This window comes from Solea senegalensis, linkage group LG3 (assembly GCF_019176455.1).
Source record: "Solea senegalensis isolate Sse05_10M linkage group LG3, IFAPA_SoseM_1, whole genome shotgun sequence".
Lineage (NCBI taxonomy): Eukaryota > Metazoa > Chordata > Actinopteri > Pleuronectiformes > Soleidae > Solea > Solea senegalensis.
The window spans coordinates 29,022,053-29,038,372 of NC_058023.1; the positions used below are offsets into that span (position 1 = coordinate 29,022,053).

A 16,320-nucleotide genomic window follows, 5' to 3' on the forward strand; every position below is an offset into this window, starting at 1 on the left:
TATTGACATTTAGCAGCAGGATTATTGTCAAATATGACAAAGAGGAGAAGGCAAAAACATTTTTCCTCTGCAGACATAACATACGTACAGCAGCCAGTCATATATTCAGGTCAGGACCTGGCAGGGCTTCTGTAAATCTTTCACTGAGGCTGTTGTGGGAACAAAATCGCTAATGGTTTCAAGAACAGTTACCGCGTAAGGTATGGTCACGCTGAAGGAGCAAAAGCGGCTGATGACGCAAAGAGATTCAGGATTTAATCTCACAATCACCTGATTTCAGTCATTACATTTCTGTAGCTTTGCAAAAACCTACGATTTTGACATAAACAAACAAGTTTGTCTTATGTTCATTTATTTATATTGTAGTGAGAGAGAGTGAGAGAGAGAGAGAGAGAGAGCGAGAGAGAGGGGCCCTCAGTAATTTGGTATTTCCTTTTTAGACAGTGGAGGAAGGGCCAATGCCCTCATTTTCACTCACACACACACACACACACAGCTTCTTTAATGACCCTTATATCCGGCCTTAGCCACAGAAGCCTGAGAGGCACAGAGACTGAGGCAAAATAGATAAATAAATACATTGATTGGATAGATAGATAGATAGATAGAGAGATAGAGAGATAGAGAGATATATGGATTGATAGATAGAGAGATAGATGGATTGATAGATAGAGAGATAGATGGATGGATGGATAGATAGAGAGATAGATGGATGGATAGATAGAGAGACAGATGGATAGCGTGAGTGGGAGTTGAGCTGTAACTTCAGGTATGCGCCAAAGGCCAAAGGTGCACACATGCACAAAACTCTGGGAGTTCAACTGGAGGTTAGACCTTCAGGCTCCGCGGCTTGAGAAACGGAGAGAATTCATAAGCAGCTGACTCAGCCACGGACTTCACTGATTACTGTAGTCACACAAGGAACAGGGGAGAAGGGGGAGGAGGAGTCTTTTGTCTTTTAAAGGTCCTTTCTTCTCCCTTTCTAAAGAAAGAAAGATACTAAGTGAGTGATAATGTCTTTTTTTACCACTCAAGCAACAGCTGAAGATGTTACTGTGTCTCCATACTGTCTCTCTCTCACACACACACACACACACACCCACGGGGCCGTGACCTTGTTAAGGGCAGCTGTCGACATCATTCACACAGAGATGCTTTGTATTAGTAAGTGAAATGTTATCACCAAAACGTGACACACTTTTCTATTCTACATGTATTTGAAGCTCAGCCACAGTGAGTGGAACACAGATGAGTCAGCGTAGCAAAGGCTTTTCAGGACGTGGACCAGGAGCTGTGCCTCCTCCTGTCACTGGACGCTTGTACTTGAAATGTTGGATTTCAGTTTGTGTTCTGTCTACGTCACTGAGACAAACTCAGGACTAGGAGCTTGTGCAGTCCAGCTCGCCATGTTTCTGACATTATACTCTATTTACGGAACATGTGTGAGCTGTGTAAATACAGTAGTGTAAGGTCATGTCCATATCTGTAACGACGACGAAGAAGAAGAAGAAGAAGAAGACGAAGGCGGCACAGAACACAAACAGCAAAGACGTCCAGCATTTCATGTTGTGTCTGTCCATTACAAGAAGACGAGGCTGCATGAAAGACACTGCTGTATTTTCACTTTTTTCACACGTATGTGAGGATTGACTTCAGCGTGTCTGTGACTACTGTGACTGCTGTGACTACTGTGACTGCTGTGACTACTGTGACTACTGTGACTACTGTGACTACTGTGACTACTGTGACTACTTGTTGGTAACTGGTTCCAAAACCCATTTGGACCAACAATCCCTGTGTGTGTGTGTGTGGGGGGGTTCTCTCCAGGTCGTCTGGAGAGAACAAACCAAAGACATGCAGATTGGGGATTAGGGAAATGAACCACTCGAAACTGACCGAAGGTGTGAATGCTTGTTCGTCTCTGGACGTTGGCCCTGTGACCTGTGACCTATGACTCCGCCTTTCATTCCATATAATGAAAAGATTAAATAATTAAAAAGAGTTTTCTGGTTTGAAAAGTGAAACCCAGGACGTAGGATGGGAAAAGCAGTGAGCCACCAGGGGGCGACTCCACTGGCTGTTTAAATGGGTGTCTATGGGAAAATGAGTGTACCTCTCACTTGACGATTAGAACTCTAGTAAACCCTTAAGTTAGTAAACCCTTAAGTTAGTAAACCCTTAAGTTAATTGTCTTTTTTGACAGAATGTCAGGTTTCTCACATATGAGTGGGAATATGACACATATGAGAGCTGCACAGCAGGTAAACGTCTGTAATCCTCTATTTTTGCAAAACTGCACATAAACGCTGGTGTAAGACGTTTGTTTTCATGTCTCGTCTGAGGTAAAAAAAAAAAAAATCTCTGTCAGAAGTGGGATTTGAACCCACGCCTCCATGTGGAGACCAGAAGTCCCTTTTGCTCAGGAAGAGTCAACTCTTGAGTCTGGCGCCTTAGACCGCTCGGCCATCCTGACAGCTGAGGGAGGTGACACGGCAGAGACGGCCTGGACTTTACTCCTCACACTCTATCATCGTGTGTGGGAGCTGGTTACAGTGACTGTGTGTGTGTGTGTGTGTGAATGGACACACGACAAAAGGAGGCCGGACAGATGGACTGCGGCACGGACAGATAGCCGAGAGACGGACGGTGGACGGGAGGGTTTATTTGACATCTTTGATCCTCCCAGCAGAAATAATCAACAAAGCCCTGGAGCAGGCCTCTCTGTGTGTGTGTGTGTGTGTGTGTGTGTGTGTGTGTGTGTGTGAGTGTGTGTGTGTGTGTGTGTGTGTGTGTGTGTGTGTGTGTGTGTGTGTGTGTGTGTGTGTGTGTGTGTGTGTGTGTGTGTGTGTGTGTGTGTGTGTGTGTGTGTGTGTGTGTGTGTGTGTGTGTGTGTGTGTGTGTGTGTGTGTTTGGCTGCATGCCAGGACCAGCTCCCCAGGAGAGAGATCAAAGCCTCTCTCTCTCTCTCTCTCTCTCTGTGTCTCTGTCTTTATCTACCTCTCTCACTCATATCTCACTCCTTCCTCCTCCTCCTTCACTCCCTCTCACGCTAATGAAAACACTTGTTATTGCTTTTTCTTGATTTCTTTTACATTCACTTTTTTTTCTTACCTGAGGGCAGAGAGAGAACAGGATGGGAGCTTCTTTTTTATTTTTAAACATTTTACTATGCAAAAGAGAAATGAGGAGACAAGAGAGAGAGGAAAGACGCGAAGAAAAAAGTGGGAAAAAGACGGTTTCACTGGTGTCGTAAACACACACACACACACACACACACAGAAAGATGTGCTGATCTGTGTTTCTCGTGGTTGCCAGGTTGTCATGGGACCAATTGTTCTGGCAGGTTTGTGCGCATGCGTGTACGCAGACCAAATATTTCAAAATAAAGCACTGTTAATTCATTTAATTAATCGTGCTTCATTGTCAGGTTAAAAAAAATCATTACCACACACACACACACACGGACACAAGTGTTTCCCATCATGCATTTCACGGTTCTGTGCAAAAGCATCAACTGAGATGACGAAAATCTGACTTTTTAGCCACAAATGAGATTATGAGATTGACCTCTTAAAAAATGCAAGTTTTCAGTCATGTGATTGGTTTTATTTATTACTCTGCTATAACTTCTATTAAATTATTCATCATTTTGTTTACTTCAAGTATTATTATTATTATTGTTGTTGTTATTATTGGCAGTTGTGAGGGTAATTGTCCTGTTTTATTCCATTTTGAAACTCACAAACAAGCCCTAAACTTCCTCTGTTCCTCTCAGCAGGAGCATATTCTCTTTCCATCTTTTTTAGCACGATGTAAACATGCAACATAATCCCAATCCCTGAGATTCAATCAATCCCAGTCTGACCTGTTTCATTCTTTTCTTCTCTTCACTTAGCTCTGTCATTCCCTTGTTTTCTCAGCATCAGCGTTTCTCTCATCACCCTAATCTCTCTCCCTTTCTTTCTCCACTACCTATTTTGTTCCCAGCCACTCTTTCTCTCGCTCTTTCTCTCCCCTCTCTGCTGCGTCTCCCTCTCTCCCTCTCTCTCTCTCTCTCTCCAGCACTAGTCATTCTACTTATAGCCTCGCCATAAATCAACCTGTCATTCTCCGTCATGCTCGCTGGATCTCACTGGGACTCACACACAAACACGCACACGCACACACAAGCTCAAACACAGACTCACAGAGAATTCACGCTCAGAGATATCACACATACAAACAGATGCAGACACACACACACACACACACAGTGAAGTACAAGTGAATAAATTGTTCTGATAAAAGTTAACGTACACAAACATCCATTCAAACCCCAACACACACTTTCTTCACTTTCTGGTCACTCAGGATTGAGAGAGAGAGAGAGAGAGAGAGAGGGAGAGACTGATAAGCAAAAGAGAGATAGAGGAAATGATAACTGACACACACACACACACACACACAGGTCTGCACAGCTGTTCTTCTTAGGACACAGCGCTAACCTTAACCAGTTAACGTCTAACCCTGACCTTAACATGACCACCATTTTACATCTTAGCTTTAATCTTAGCCAGTTCTGCTTCATTAGGACCAGGTTTTGATCTCTACTGGTCCTCACAAGGACTCAGGGTTTATGCCAGAAAAGGTCCTGAAGAGGTCACAGGCACACACACACACACACACACACACACGCCCCTTTATAGTGTATATGTCCCATTGAGATACAAGATCTCGTCTTCCATGGAGTCGTGGTCAAGTTTAGCAGCACAAATAGTATAGTTACAAAAAAGGAGACAATTTAAGACATTAAACTCATGACATAACATAAAAGTTAAAAGGAGGTCATTAAAAAAGAGGGATATTACACAGTAAAGATCCTTAATATCCCAACCCCTCAAAAAGGTCTTGTAAATGATATACTTATTCTATACTTAATGATAAATGAAATCTCTGTGTGAATGAGGGGTAACATGATGTCAAGACACAATCACAGACAGACAGATCTTCACATGTATCGAGTGCAGCTGACTCTCAACAGCACATGTGTCACAGGACGTCAGTGTCCTGCGTCCAAACATCCGCTCTGTGACATCTGTGGATAATCCTGACGTCAAACTTCCTGTATTGGAAATAAAACAAACCAAAAAAAGTGCTTCCTGTGATAATTCAATTATTTGGGGGAACTATTCACATAATCCCACAAATTCTAATTCCCCCCACATCAGAGCAGATTAGACGTGAGAGAGACGGTTACTTTGTCCCAATTTTTGCCACTTTCATGTTTCATGTCTCTCTGTCTTTACGCTCTTTTTGCAGATTAACATCATCTTCCTCCTTTTCTCCAAGCGCTCCATGACCAATTGCAGAGCCCGGTAACGACCAGAGGAGACAGAAGATTTCATGGGGGCTCGTGTGTGTGTGTGTGTGTGTGAGTGAAAGACAGCACATGTGGCATGCAAGGTCACGTAATCCTGTGGCCTCCAGATACCGTTATTGACACACACGCAGAGTTCTATGACCTGTGCTGCCCTTGCACACACAGAATGTGAATGCACACGCACACACACGCACATCAGTATAACCCACAATGCCCTCAGTGTTGTACAAACGGTGAAACAGAGACTTTCTGGGTGAACCTTCTCTTGAATGTTGCTCTTTGTGCTCTTTGTGCAGAATGGACCTGGTGATGTTCTGGTTTTCTTACAGTCAACAAATGATATTTAACAAAAAAAAAGGGCTAATACCTTCATATTTGTGAGAGATACAGGCTATCTACTATATATCCCTCCATTTTACTTCTATAAACACGTGGACTCTGCTATGGTTACGTCTGCTGTCCACACTGTCGTTTCCAAACCCCTTTAACATTCAAGTGTGAAAACATTACTGTGGTCTTTGAACTTTGTGAACCTCAACACACACACACACACACACACACACACACACACACACGCTCCGTGTCATGTATAATATTGGTGTGGATATAGGTGTTCATATAGATAGATATAGATAGATGACTTCCAGTCCATTGAGCTGTCACTCCAGCTTCCTCAGGCCCGCCCATAAAACAAAAAAACCAAGTGTATTTTCAAACAATAACATACAATATTTTTGAATGATTTTAAATCAATATGATTTTTGCTTCTTAAAAAGTGTGGTATGAAAACACTGACACAAATCTAATTCCGTAGATAATCTGGTTGTCGAGGCGCTTCGCGAGGCACATGATCGGCACGTGAGCGACATATTCAAATGTTCAGTGACATCCCAGATCCCAATGTCGCGTTACATCACTGCTAAACATGTCGTATAAAATGAATCAGAACTTTGACTCAACGACACATGAGAAGAAGCCTGAATATGTGAGCCAGGATGTCCATATAAGGAGTTGTGTGTTATTCCCACAGGTGCATGGTATAACACACTATCGATGTGTGAGACACACTCTCAGAGAGTGTCACGCTGAAATCTCAAATGAGTTTGTTGACGGGAGAACGGCAGCTTTTAAACGTATGAATAAAAACACACACACACACACACACAGATATAGATCACCAAGGTCACATTTCAGACATTCAGTGCGTATCTTCTACAAGCCCTCCTCTTACTCTCTGCGCTCCACTGCTCTCCTCTTCCTCCTCCTCTGCATTCTTCTCTCCTCCTCCTCCTCTTCCTCCTCCCGCCCAGCCCTTGCTGTCTTACACACACACACACACACACACACACACACACACACAGTCTCTCCAGAGACGTGTCCGTTGCTCTGACCTCTCTCTCTCTCTCTCTCCTGGGAGAGCTGGCTGTCTGCCCAGCTCTCTCTTTTTCTCCTTTGGCCTCACACTTTCCCCTCTTTTTTTTCCCCTTCCTTGTGTCTTTCTTCTCTCTCTCTCTGTATCTCTCCATCTATTGATCTAGTTCTCTATAATCTCCTTTTGTCTCCCTCCTCTCTTATCCTCTCCTTGGCTTCATGTCTCCCTTTGCTCGAGCATCCTCTTATCGCTTCATCTCCTCACATCTTCTCCTCCTCCCTCTCCTCTCCTCTTCTAACCTCCCCCCTCTTTCCCGTCGGCCTTTTCTCCTCAGCTCTCTCTCGGTGTGTGGCTGCAGGAGTCTGTCTGGGGGAGCTCGAGCTGCTCCTTTGCCCAGCTCCTGCTGCTTCTCTGCGGGCGCGGTGCCCGCGGAGGCTGGGAGAGGCTGACGGAGAGCTGGAGGCATGTGTGTGTGTGTGTGTGCAGTCATGGGGAATGAAGGGAAGAGAGAGGAGAAACAATGGAGAGGAAGAGAATTCTGTTGAGTCACACTTTGCTGGCAACAGTGTTACTGTGGCTGTGTGTGTGTGTGTGTATGTGTGTGAGAGTTTTGATGTTTTTTAAGCCTAAAATCTACAATCTGTTCAAATCTGCATACAAAATGTTCCTAAAGGATCATTTCAGTTTATTTCAGGATTGTTTTCCTTTCACATTTCACAACATTATCTGCCACAGAGGCCTAGAAAACACCTTTAACGGCTGCTGTGTGACGAGCGGCTCATGACTCTGGAGAATCGACAGCGAGTGAACGGGTGAGTGTTGCTCTCGCCTGGATCCTGCTGAACACATGAACACATGAACACATCTCACAACCCTCCCTAACCTGCACTCTGAAAACTACAGTCAGTAGATTCTTTGCTTTTGTTTATTTAAGATAAATGATAATTGTGGTAATGTTTGGGCAAAATGGTACATTTTTAAATGAAATTAAAAAGTGGCAGCTTTCTTTTCTCCTGTTCTAAGTTCTGGTTTTGTTGTTTATTTACTGTTTTCTTTTTGTATGTGAGATTAGGTTTAAAAAAAGAGACGTTTTGGTTTGTTATTTTGGCATTGTTCCTCTCTGAAAATTAATAAAACTGCTACACTTGGTTGAACAGACTTTTGATTTATTGGCTTTCTCTAGAAAGAGGAGACACACACACACACACACACACAAATGTGTGGAAGTCATGTTTTAAAACATCTATTGTGTCTGTTGCGTCTAAACCCAGGGTCTCAGACTTGCACATGCAACTGTGTGTTCTTGTTTTTTACAGATTCACTTTACTTCATAACAGTGTTTTTACATCAAACAACAAACGGTGTGCAGTATCATCCCTAATATCTTAATTGCAACACCATGATGGATAATCAAGATATAATCTTTAATTTCTAATCCTGAAATGACCAGACTAGAAGTTCACTGGTTCTCAGGACATTTTGAGTTTGAGGCCCCTGGGTTTAAACCATTAAATATTAAATATACTAATAATAAATCAAGGATGAAAGTTGCTGAGTCATTTTCAACTGATGACTAATCATTTCATTTGTCGACTATAATCATTCACACAATCAAAAGTGTTTCAACCAAGCTTTGAAAAAGACGCCCCCATTCAAACACGTCCTTTTACGTCCAGTGGAGTTGCCCCCTGGTGGTTAATTGTGAATTAATGGACTCAATTTCTAATTTAAAGTTAAAAAGAGCTAAATCCACAGTAAAGTACAGCACGTTAGAGTGGACATCAGTGGTTGTAAATTTGTGGGTAAAAAAACGTCCAAACTTTAAAGAAAGTGTGAAAGTTCCACACAGGGAGTTTGTTCTGCAGCGCCGTCCTTTTCTGTATCCAGACTGATGTTGTATCAGGCAGGGCGGACGTTTCTATTCCCACATCTCAGCGGTTATGTTTCCTGATTATTGCTGACGGCAAACGCCAGAAAATTAAGATCCAAATTCTCACAAACCCAAATTATCCTTTATTACTCCCGCAGTGAGCATAACAAATAACAGCGTCTGTCTGTGTGTGTGTGTGTGTGTGTGAGCGAGCAGCATGTGACTGTGCTGAGAGAGACAGACAGAGAGAGAGAGAGAGCATCAGCACACCTGCACCCAGATGCACGCAGAGAACAACAATTCCCCTGCTGGTCACTAATGGTACAGCCCTACTGGAGAGGAAGCAAATGGCCTGGAACCAGGGAGAGAGGGGTAGTGGTCAGATTGAGGGGGAGACAAAGAGAGGAGGGGGGATAACAGAGAGATAAAGGAGGGATGGAAGAAAGATGGTTGTGCCTTCTGAAATTAATTTGGTGAAAGCGGCCAAAACAAAAAGAGTCTTCACAGGAGAGCGAGAATTCACACCAGTGTTCCAAATGTCGCCTGTAGCTGCCATTTCTTCATTTATCTTCTCACTCTCTCTCCCTCACTTTCTCCTTCAGTTTTACCTCTCTTTTCTCCATATCTATGCCTCTCCACTCCCTCCCTCTCTCTCTCTCTGACCTCTCACCCTTGTCCCTCTTTGCTTTCATCTCACTACTGCTCCTCCTCCTCCAGGACGACAGTGAGTTTCAGTGATGTAGCGCCATCTGTCTGTGTCCACACTCACTGCAGAACCACAGAAGTGAACCGTGGAAAATCCAACTTCAAATACAAATGTTCCTTTGCTCCCATGTGCGATCCCAGGTTTATTGTTTTTATTGCATTTCACTGACCGTTCGTTTAAACATCAAATGTGATTGTAATAGTAACCCTTTTTAACAGTCAGTTTATTTTGTGCTGCCGACTGCAAAGATTAACCGATTACTTACTGGGATAATTAGTCAGTTTTAATAACAGAGGAAAAATGTCACTATTAGATCTACAAACACTAGATTTTTTCCAAGTATAAACATTGTTTTACAGCATCTCTATAAAGTCAGAGAAAAACACTTAAAGATATGAAAGAAAGAAATATAAAATATGAATCTGAGTCTGACATAAAGACTTGATACCAGGCATCTGAAAGCACATTCATCAAGACTGATTCTGGATTTATTATCTATTCATATGACTGGTAAACACAGAATTCTCCATTCAGAACAACTAGGATTTTCAAAACATGTTATCAAGCTTGTGAAGTATGTATGTCACGTGTTTTCTGTATCATCTGTGGAGCATCTTCCTTAGATGTTATTCATTCATGTCGCTTGTAGCAACACAAGACTTTTATTGCTAGTTTATATCTCTACTAAACATGCGATATAAAATGACTCAACAGCACAATTTTCAAGCCTGAATATGTGACCTGGAAACACACAGCCCCCAGGATGTCCATATAAGAATCTGTCGATTATTTTCTCAATTAATCGAGTGATCGTTTTGTCCGTAAGATGTGAGAAAACTTAACGTTAAAAAACTTTGTTAAACCTGGAAATGATTCAGTTTTAATGATTTCTTTGTTACATTTAAGAAGCTAAGACAATCAGAAATCCTGTTTTAATCATGAAAAAAGCTTCAGACGATTAATCGATTAATTGTTTCAGCTCTAGAGTTGTGCAATTTACCAAGCGTGCACCCGCGTGATCACTAAAGGGTTAAAGAAGCTATGTGTTGTCTATCCCTGACGCAGCACAGACACGTCATCCATCTTTAGATCGGGCAGATAAATTGATGCCCACGCTTGTTTAACCGCAGCGTGTGGAAACACAGTGGACGTGACTGTCAGTGGACAGTAAGACAAACACAATAACAACGCATGAAAGTGGACGGACAGACAGTGTTATCACAAACAACACATCTGGTGAAGAGTCTGTGTCCCCGTCTAACGCAATGCAGTGTTCTGGTCCTTTCACTCCAGTCTACAGGCAACAGCAGCTATCGTCAGTGCACTTCCTAATAAATCATTTTAGCCAATCACTGATGGATGGCTTCTGAAAAACATAAATGTGTGTGTGTGTGTGTGTGTGTAAATCAATGTTGTATACTACCTCAGATGTTTTTGGTTTTTTTCCCCCTCCAGACAAGTGACTAATGCTTTGTCGATCTCTCTTCTGCACAAACGCTGCACTCGAGATGTGGGGATGAAAAAGAATGATGGAGGATTGTCAGAGGTGAGGACATGGGGGAGGAAGGACAGGAGAGACTGGGACGAGACAGAGTCAGGGAGGTGAAGGACAAGAGGAGAGGAGAGGAGAGACAACGAGAGGAGAGGAGAGGAGAGGAGAGACGGGCTTGCAATCAGAAACAAGATAGTGGAGATAAATTTAATTTGATCCTTTCTCTACCTGTTCCTCTTCTGTGTGTGCGTGTGTGTGTGTGTGTGTGTGTGTGTGTGTGTGTGTGTGTGTGTGTGTGTGCTGCTGACATATTTGGTTTAGCTTCAGTTGGAAGATTGGCCAAAGAAAAACACACTCAGTAATTATCTAGAAAGAGCACCTGGGCACTGAGAATCTCATTATATCACCACCACCTCTCTCCCACACACACACACACACACACACACACAGTCTCGTGCAGCATTCTTACTGAGGACACTCCTAACACATTGCCTAACCCCTTATCTTACCTTAACCATCACTTAACTTAACTAAATGCCTAACCCTTCACCTAAGTCTGATTCTAACCCTAGCCCTAAAACCTGGTCTTAGTTTTGAGCTGGTTTTTGTGGTCCTCACAAAGACACAACGACACACACACACACACACACACACGTGTGCGTGTGTGCGAGACAGTGTACATAAGTGATAAACAGAGAGAAATCAGACGGGAAGATGGTTAATGGAGGAGAAGAAAAGACAAACATGTGATTGTCTAAGACTCTGTGTCGTGTGTGTCTGTCTTCTGTCTTCTGTCTTCTGTCACAGTCTCACACCTTGACTGTCTTCATTCAGCGCAGTATGAATAATATGATTCACTTGTTTGGATTCTGCTCTCCATCGATGTTTTCTCTGATGTGCTGTAGTAGCAGATGGTGGCCAGTAAGAGGCAGTGTTTCCTCTCCTCTGAATGACTAAGTGTTCTCTGTCACTCATGTTTTACGACCTTCACTCTCCCTCTCTCTCCCTCTCTCCCTCTCCCTCTCTCTCTGTGTGCACGAGGACATCTGCTCTCTACATTCACTTGTCTCGCTCGTGTATGAAATACTGTGAACAAATAAAGCGGCGGTGCCTCTGAACACACACACACACACACACACACACCTCTATATCTGTGTCTCCCACCCGTCCAGAGAGAAAAAGCCTCAGGATATGAAAACTAAATATGTATTTTAAAGTGATTATACACTTATACAAACATACACAAGTGTAGTATATTGAATTTCTCTCTCCTAAATGTCACAAACTGGACGTGCGAGTGCCCTGAAAGCAACAAACGCTCCACAAGTGTCTCAGCACTGTGTCATGATGACATCACTAACTCACCACACACCAAGCCCGGCTAGCTCAGTCGGTAGAGCATGAGACTCTTAATCTCAGGGTCGTGGGTTCGAGCCCCACGTTGGGCGCAGATGTTTTCCAAAGAACGAATGTGTTTGTGACACTCGTGTGCAGATGTTACTGGATATTTTGACGATGACAGACAGAGTTCTCTCCACCCGCACATACAAATAGTGATTTATAGCCTCAATCTCTACAACGTGACTGTGTGCGGGAGCTGTGTTCACAATAATAACATATTTATGATGCAAAGACAGAGAAATAAATCTAAAAATCAACTAATTATTATTATTATCATTATTCATAATGATAATAATAATGTGCACAACTGTAATTAAAACACCCAACAAGCTCGTATGTCATTTTATGTTGAATACATTTAATAATGTGAAAGATGTCTTATTACTTTCACCTCACTGGGTTTCATTATAACAGGATTTTAAGTGGTGGGCTGCATGTAATCGATTGGGGGGGGCCACATGTGGTCCACGGGCCGCCAGTTTGACACCTCTGGTTTAGATGCATCTACTGGTTATGTGTCATAAATAGACTTTATCCAAAGTTCACCGACACATAAATGGATCTGTGTCTAAACATAATCCACAGAGCAAACCAGGGCTGAGCCATTTGGAATAAATATCTAACTGCGATTATTGCGATATCAAGAGGGATTAAAAAGAAAAGTATTATCATTATTATTATTATTATTATCGTGTGATATTCTGTGAAGATCTGTGACAAACAAAGATGTTCTCTTCAGTCTGTGGAATAAGACGTGTGTAGATCAGGACAATAATTAATCTGAAATTATATTTTGATTATTATTATAATGAGACAATGAATTACGGCACATGTTGAAATACACTCACTCACTCACTCACCCACATGAACACTGGTAAGTAAGAATATACTGGAAAGCCATCAGGGGAGCAAAAAGAACTTCCACTTGAATGAAAATCTGTGGTTAATAATCTCAATCTGTAGTTTCACGTCTTCTTCAACAGAGAAAAAAGTGTAGCAGTGTATAAAAGAGAATAAAGTGAGACGTAAATAAGTGGATGAGTTTAGATGGAGATGAGATGAGATGGAGCTGCTGGTCAAGAGGAAAAGAGGACGACCTCAGAGAAGGTTCATGGATGTTGTGCAGGAGGTCATGAGGACAGATGGTCTAACAGAAGAGGACAAGATGGAGGACAGGTGATCCGCTAAGGTAACTCCTAAAGCGAGAAGCTGAAAGAAAAAGAAGTTTCACGAGAGCAAACAAAGGATCTGCTCGAAAAGGTGACTGATCGTATATTTCCTAATCTGAGTGATTGTGAGACAGAGACACAAAGAGAGACAAAGGAAACAGAGAAAGTCAGAGAGAGAGAGAGAGAGAGAGAAAAGAAGAGAAGAGAAAAGGCTTATTGTAGTGAGCATGTGCTAAATAAGATTCTTATCTCCATCTGTCTGGGTCTGCTGCCTCATCTACAGCGTTCCACTCTACTGCAGGTGTGCTGTTGATAGTTTTATCAGCGCTGGATCAGAACATCTGAGAGGGAGGAGGAGGGAAAGGGGAGAGGAAAACAGAGGGGAAAGGAGGTAGGAGACTGAAGGAGGAGAGGAGATGCCAGCAGTAGTAGTTTTTCATTTTAAACCGTGTTCCATTCACGGACACATGCTCTCTCCATATCACGTTACAGACGACACGGAGCATCTACCTTCACGGAACTTTGTGCTCTGAGGCGCTTTGGAAAAATGATTATTTGTAAGATTTGGAGACACACGACTTACTGTAAGTACGTTTCAGTTCAAGAGAAGCTAAACACCTGCTCTTTTATCCTCATCCAGCACAAGAACCACAAGACAAAACACTAGACTTCCTATAGATTAATATGAATAAAATACATCATCATCTTAGAACAAGAACAGTTTAACCTCTATGACGGAACTTTACTACTACTACTACTACTACTATGTACCTCAGTTAATATACAGTTTATGTATTATATAGCGTTAGAGAAAAGGAACTATTCTTAGTTCCTCTGTCACACCTGCGGTAATAAGTAAAGTAAAAGAAAATACAGTATCAGGAACAAAAACAACCACCCGGCAACCTGTCTGTGCTGCACACAGGAAGACAGACAGACAACAGCAGTGACAAACACTCGTAAAGTCTGCAAACAGTTTCAAGTATGAAACCACAAAGAAGAGCCTGTGAATCGTTTCAGAGGTGAATCCTTCTTGTTCCCCGCCCGCCCCTGTGACGCCTCTGTATACACACAAGCGCTCCTTTAGTCAGACATGATAGTGTCGCTTGTTTACTGATGAAGGACGCAGCAATTATTTTCACGCATTAAGTCACGCACTGCACCTTGAAGTTCAGTCACATAATAAAAGAAAATACAACAAACTCTTCTTAAATATCACAGCAGTTCAATCTCAATGTGAGCTTCTTGGAAGAGTGAATTTTGTGTAAATGAAGGTAACGGTCGGAAATATCACTCATTAACTTGACCCGTGTTTAGTTATAGCAGCTCCTCTGGTCTGGTGGTTGTTTGTCTTGTGGACATTTGGTCTGTCCCGTGTGTCCTCATACAAGCCTGCTGGATTTATAAAACAGCCCCAGACTCCATAAAGTGTCCAATAAAACACTTTTACTATTAGTGTAGGACACTGCGAGTATACAGCTGCTGCTGACCACTGCTGACCACATATGTACATTACACACACACACACACACACACACACACACTGAGGGACCAGCAGGGACAATCACATACTTACTGGTCAGACACATTTTGAGGACAGTTGGAGTCAGGACCTTTGCCAAAGTCTAACCCCATGTCACCCCACCCTGCCGCCCTGATGACATCACTGCATAACCCTGAACCACCAGCCCAGAAAGGCCTTCACACACACAGTCTGGTTTGCATGCCTTCCGAGGACATTACATTAACTTTACATTCATTTCTTGGAGACTCGGTCTAAGCTTAAACATAAGATAAGGACCAGCAAAAACGTCCTCACTTTCCCCAAAATGTCCTCACTCCCTATGGTTTATACATTTGTTGGTCCTCACAAAGATACCCATACAAGAACACACACACACACGCAGCAGCTTAAGTGCAGGCTGGCGACAATAATTCAAGTCACCAACCTTGTATTACAGTGTGTTTGAGTGTGAGAAATGGTTTTATTTGCAAATATTGCCATGGAAAATGTTGATTTCTCGATTTTACATCAATATTTCATTGTCAAGATGATATTAAACTGTATCTCGTCACATCTGAACAAACATTTTCTACCTGTAAACTGATCCACTTGTTGTTCTACCTTCACGTAGAAAAACTTCCTTTAAATCTAAAAGCCAAAATGCAGAAAAATGAACGTGTGGTTGCATCAAACACCTTGAATGTGGCATCGGCACCGTCACACAGACCAGTGTGACTAAATTTGAGTGGACAAGTGCTCACACACACACACACAGGAGTGAAGGGGGCCACTCTCACACACTTTCCTGAGAGAAATTCCCACGATTCAAGTCGACCAATCGGAGACGAGTGTTTAAAACGCTGGCTCTTCAGCTGGAGAGCTGTGGAGAGGACGTCCACTTCACATCTACCACGGCCTGCATATGCGTGTGTGTGTGTGTTCTTGTATCCGTTACCTCTTTAGGTCATTCTCTGGCATAAACACTGACCAAAAACGGACCAAAAACCCCGGTCCTAATGAGGCAGAGCCTCATTTCTGAGAAACTACTTAAGTTAAAGGCTATATTGTTGTATATTTTGTGGTTAGGTCAATGCAGTGTCCTCAGAAGAACAGCTGCACAAACCTCTGTGTGTATATATATGTGTGCGTCCAAGTTAGTCATTAGTGTTCCTGGTGAGCTACAATGCACATGATACACACACGAAACATGTCAACTAACATGTGAAGACCCCGCCCCCCCTCCCCCCCACCACAGATACTTGAAACACACTTAACACTGTGTCCCTTTGTATCTGGGAGTTAGAAAACACTCCACAATCCATTGTTTGAAACATGTGACACACACAATCTACACTCTACATCACACTCATGGACAACCTTGAGGATCCATCGATGCTTGCAGCAGACAATCTTCTCAAATATCTACAGTGGACACACACACACACAC

General features: G+C 42.6%; 1 protein-coding gene and 2 non-coding genes across 4 annotated transcripts in view; 1 reads left to right on the top strand and 2 right to left on the bottom strand.

The window, feature by feature from the left end:
• wnt5b (wingless-type MMTV integration site family, member 5b) overlaps positions 1–16,320 on the bottom strand; it is a 74,382-nt gene that overhangs the window by 55,102 nt on the left and 2,960 nt on the right. The gene's annotated exons all lie outside the window — the stretch shown is intronic.
• On the bottom strand, positions 2,363–2,473 carry trnal-caa. The gene is made up of 2 exons: positions 2,436–2,473; positions 2,363–2,408 (listed from the first exon to the last, which is right to left on the bottom strand). It is a non-coding gene; the product is annotated as a tRNA-Leu (tRNA).
• Positions 12,175–12,247, top strand: trnak-cuu. Its single transcript has one exon. It is a non-coding gene; the product is annotated as a tRNA-Lys (tRNA).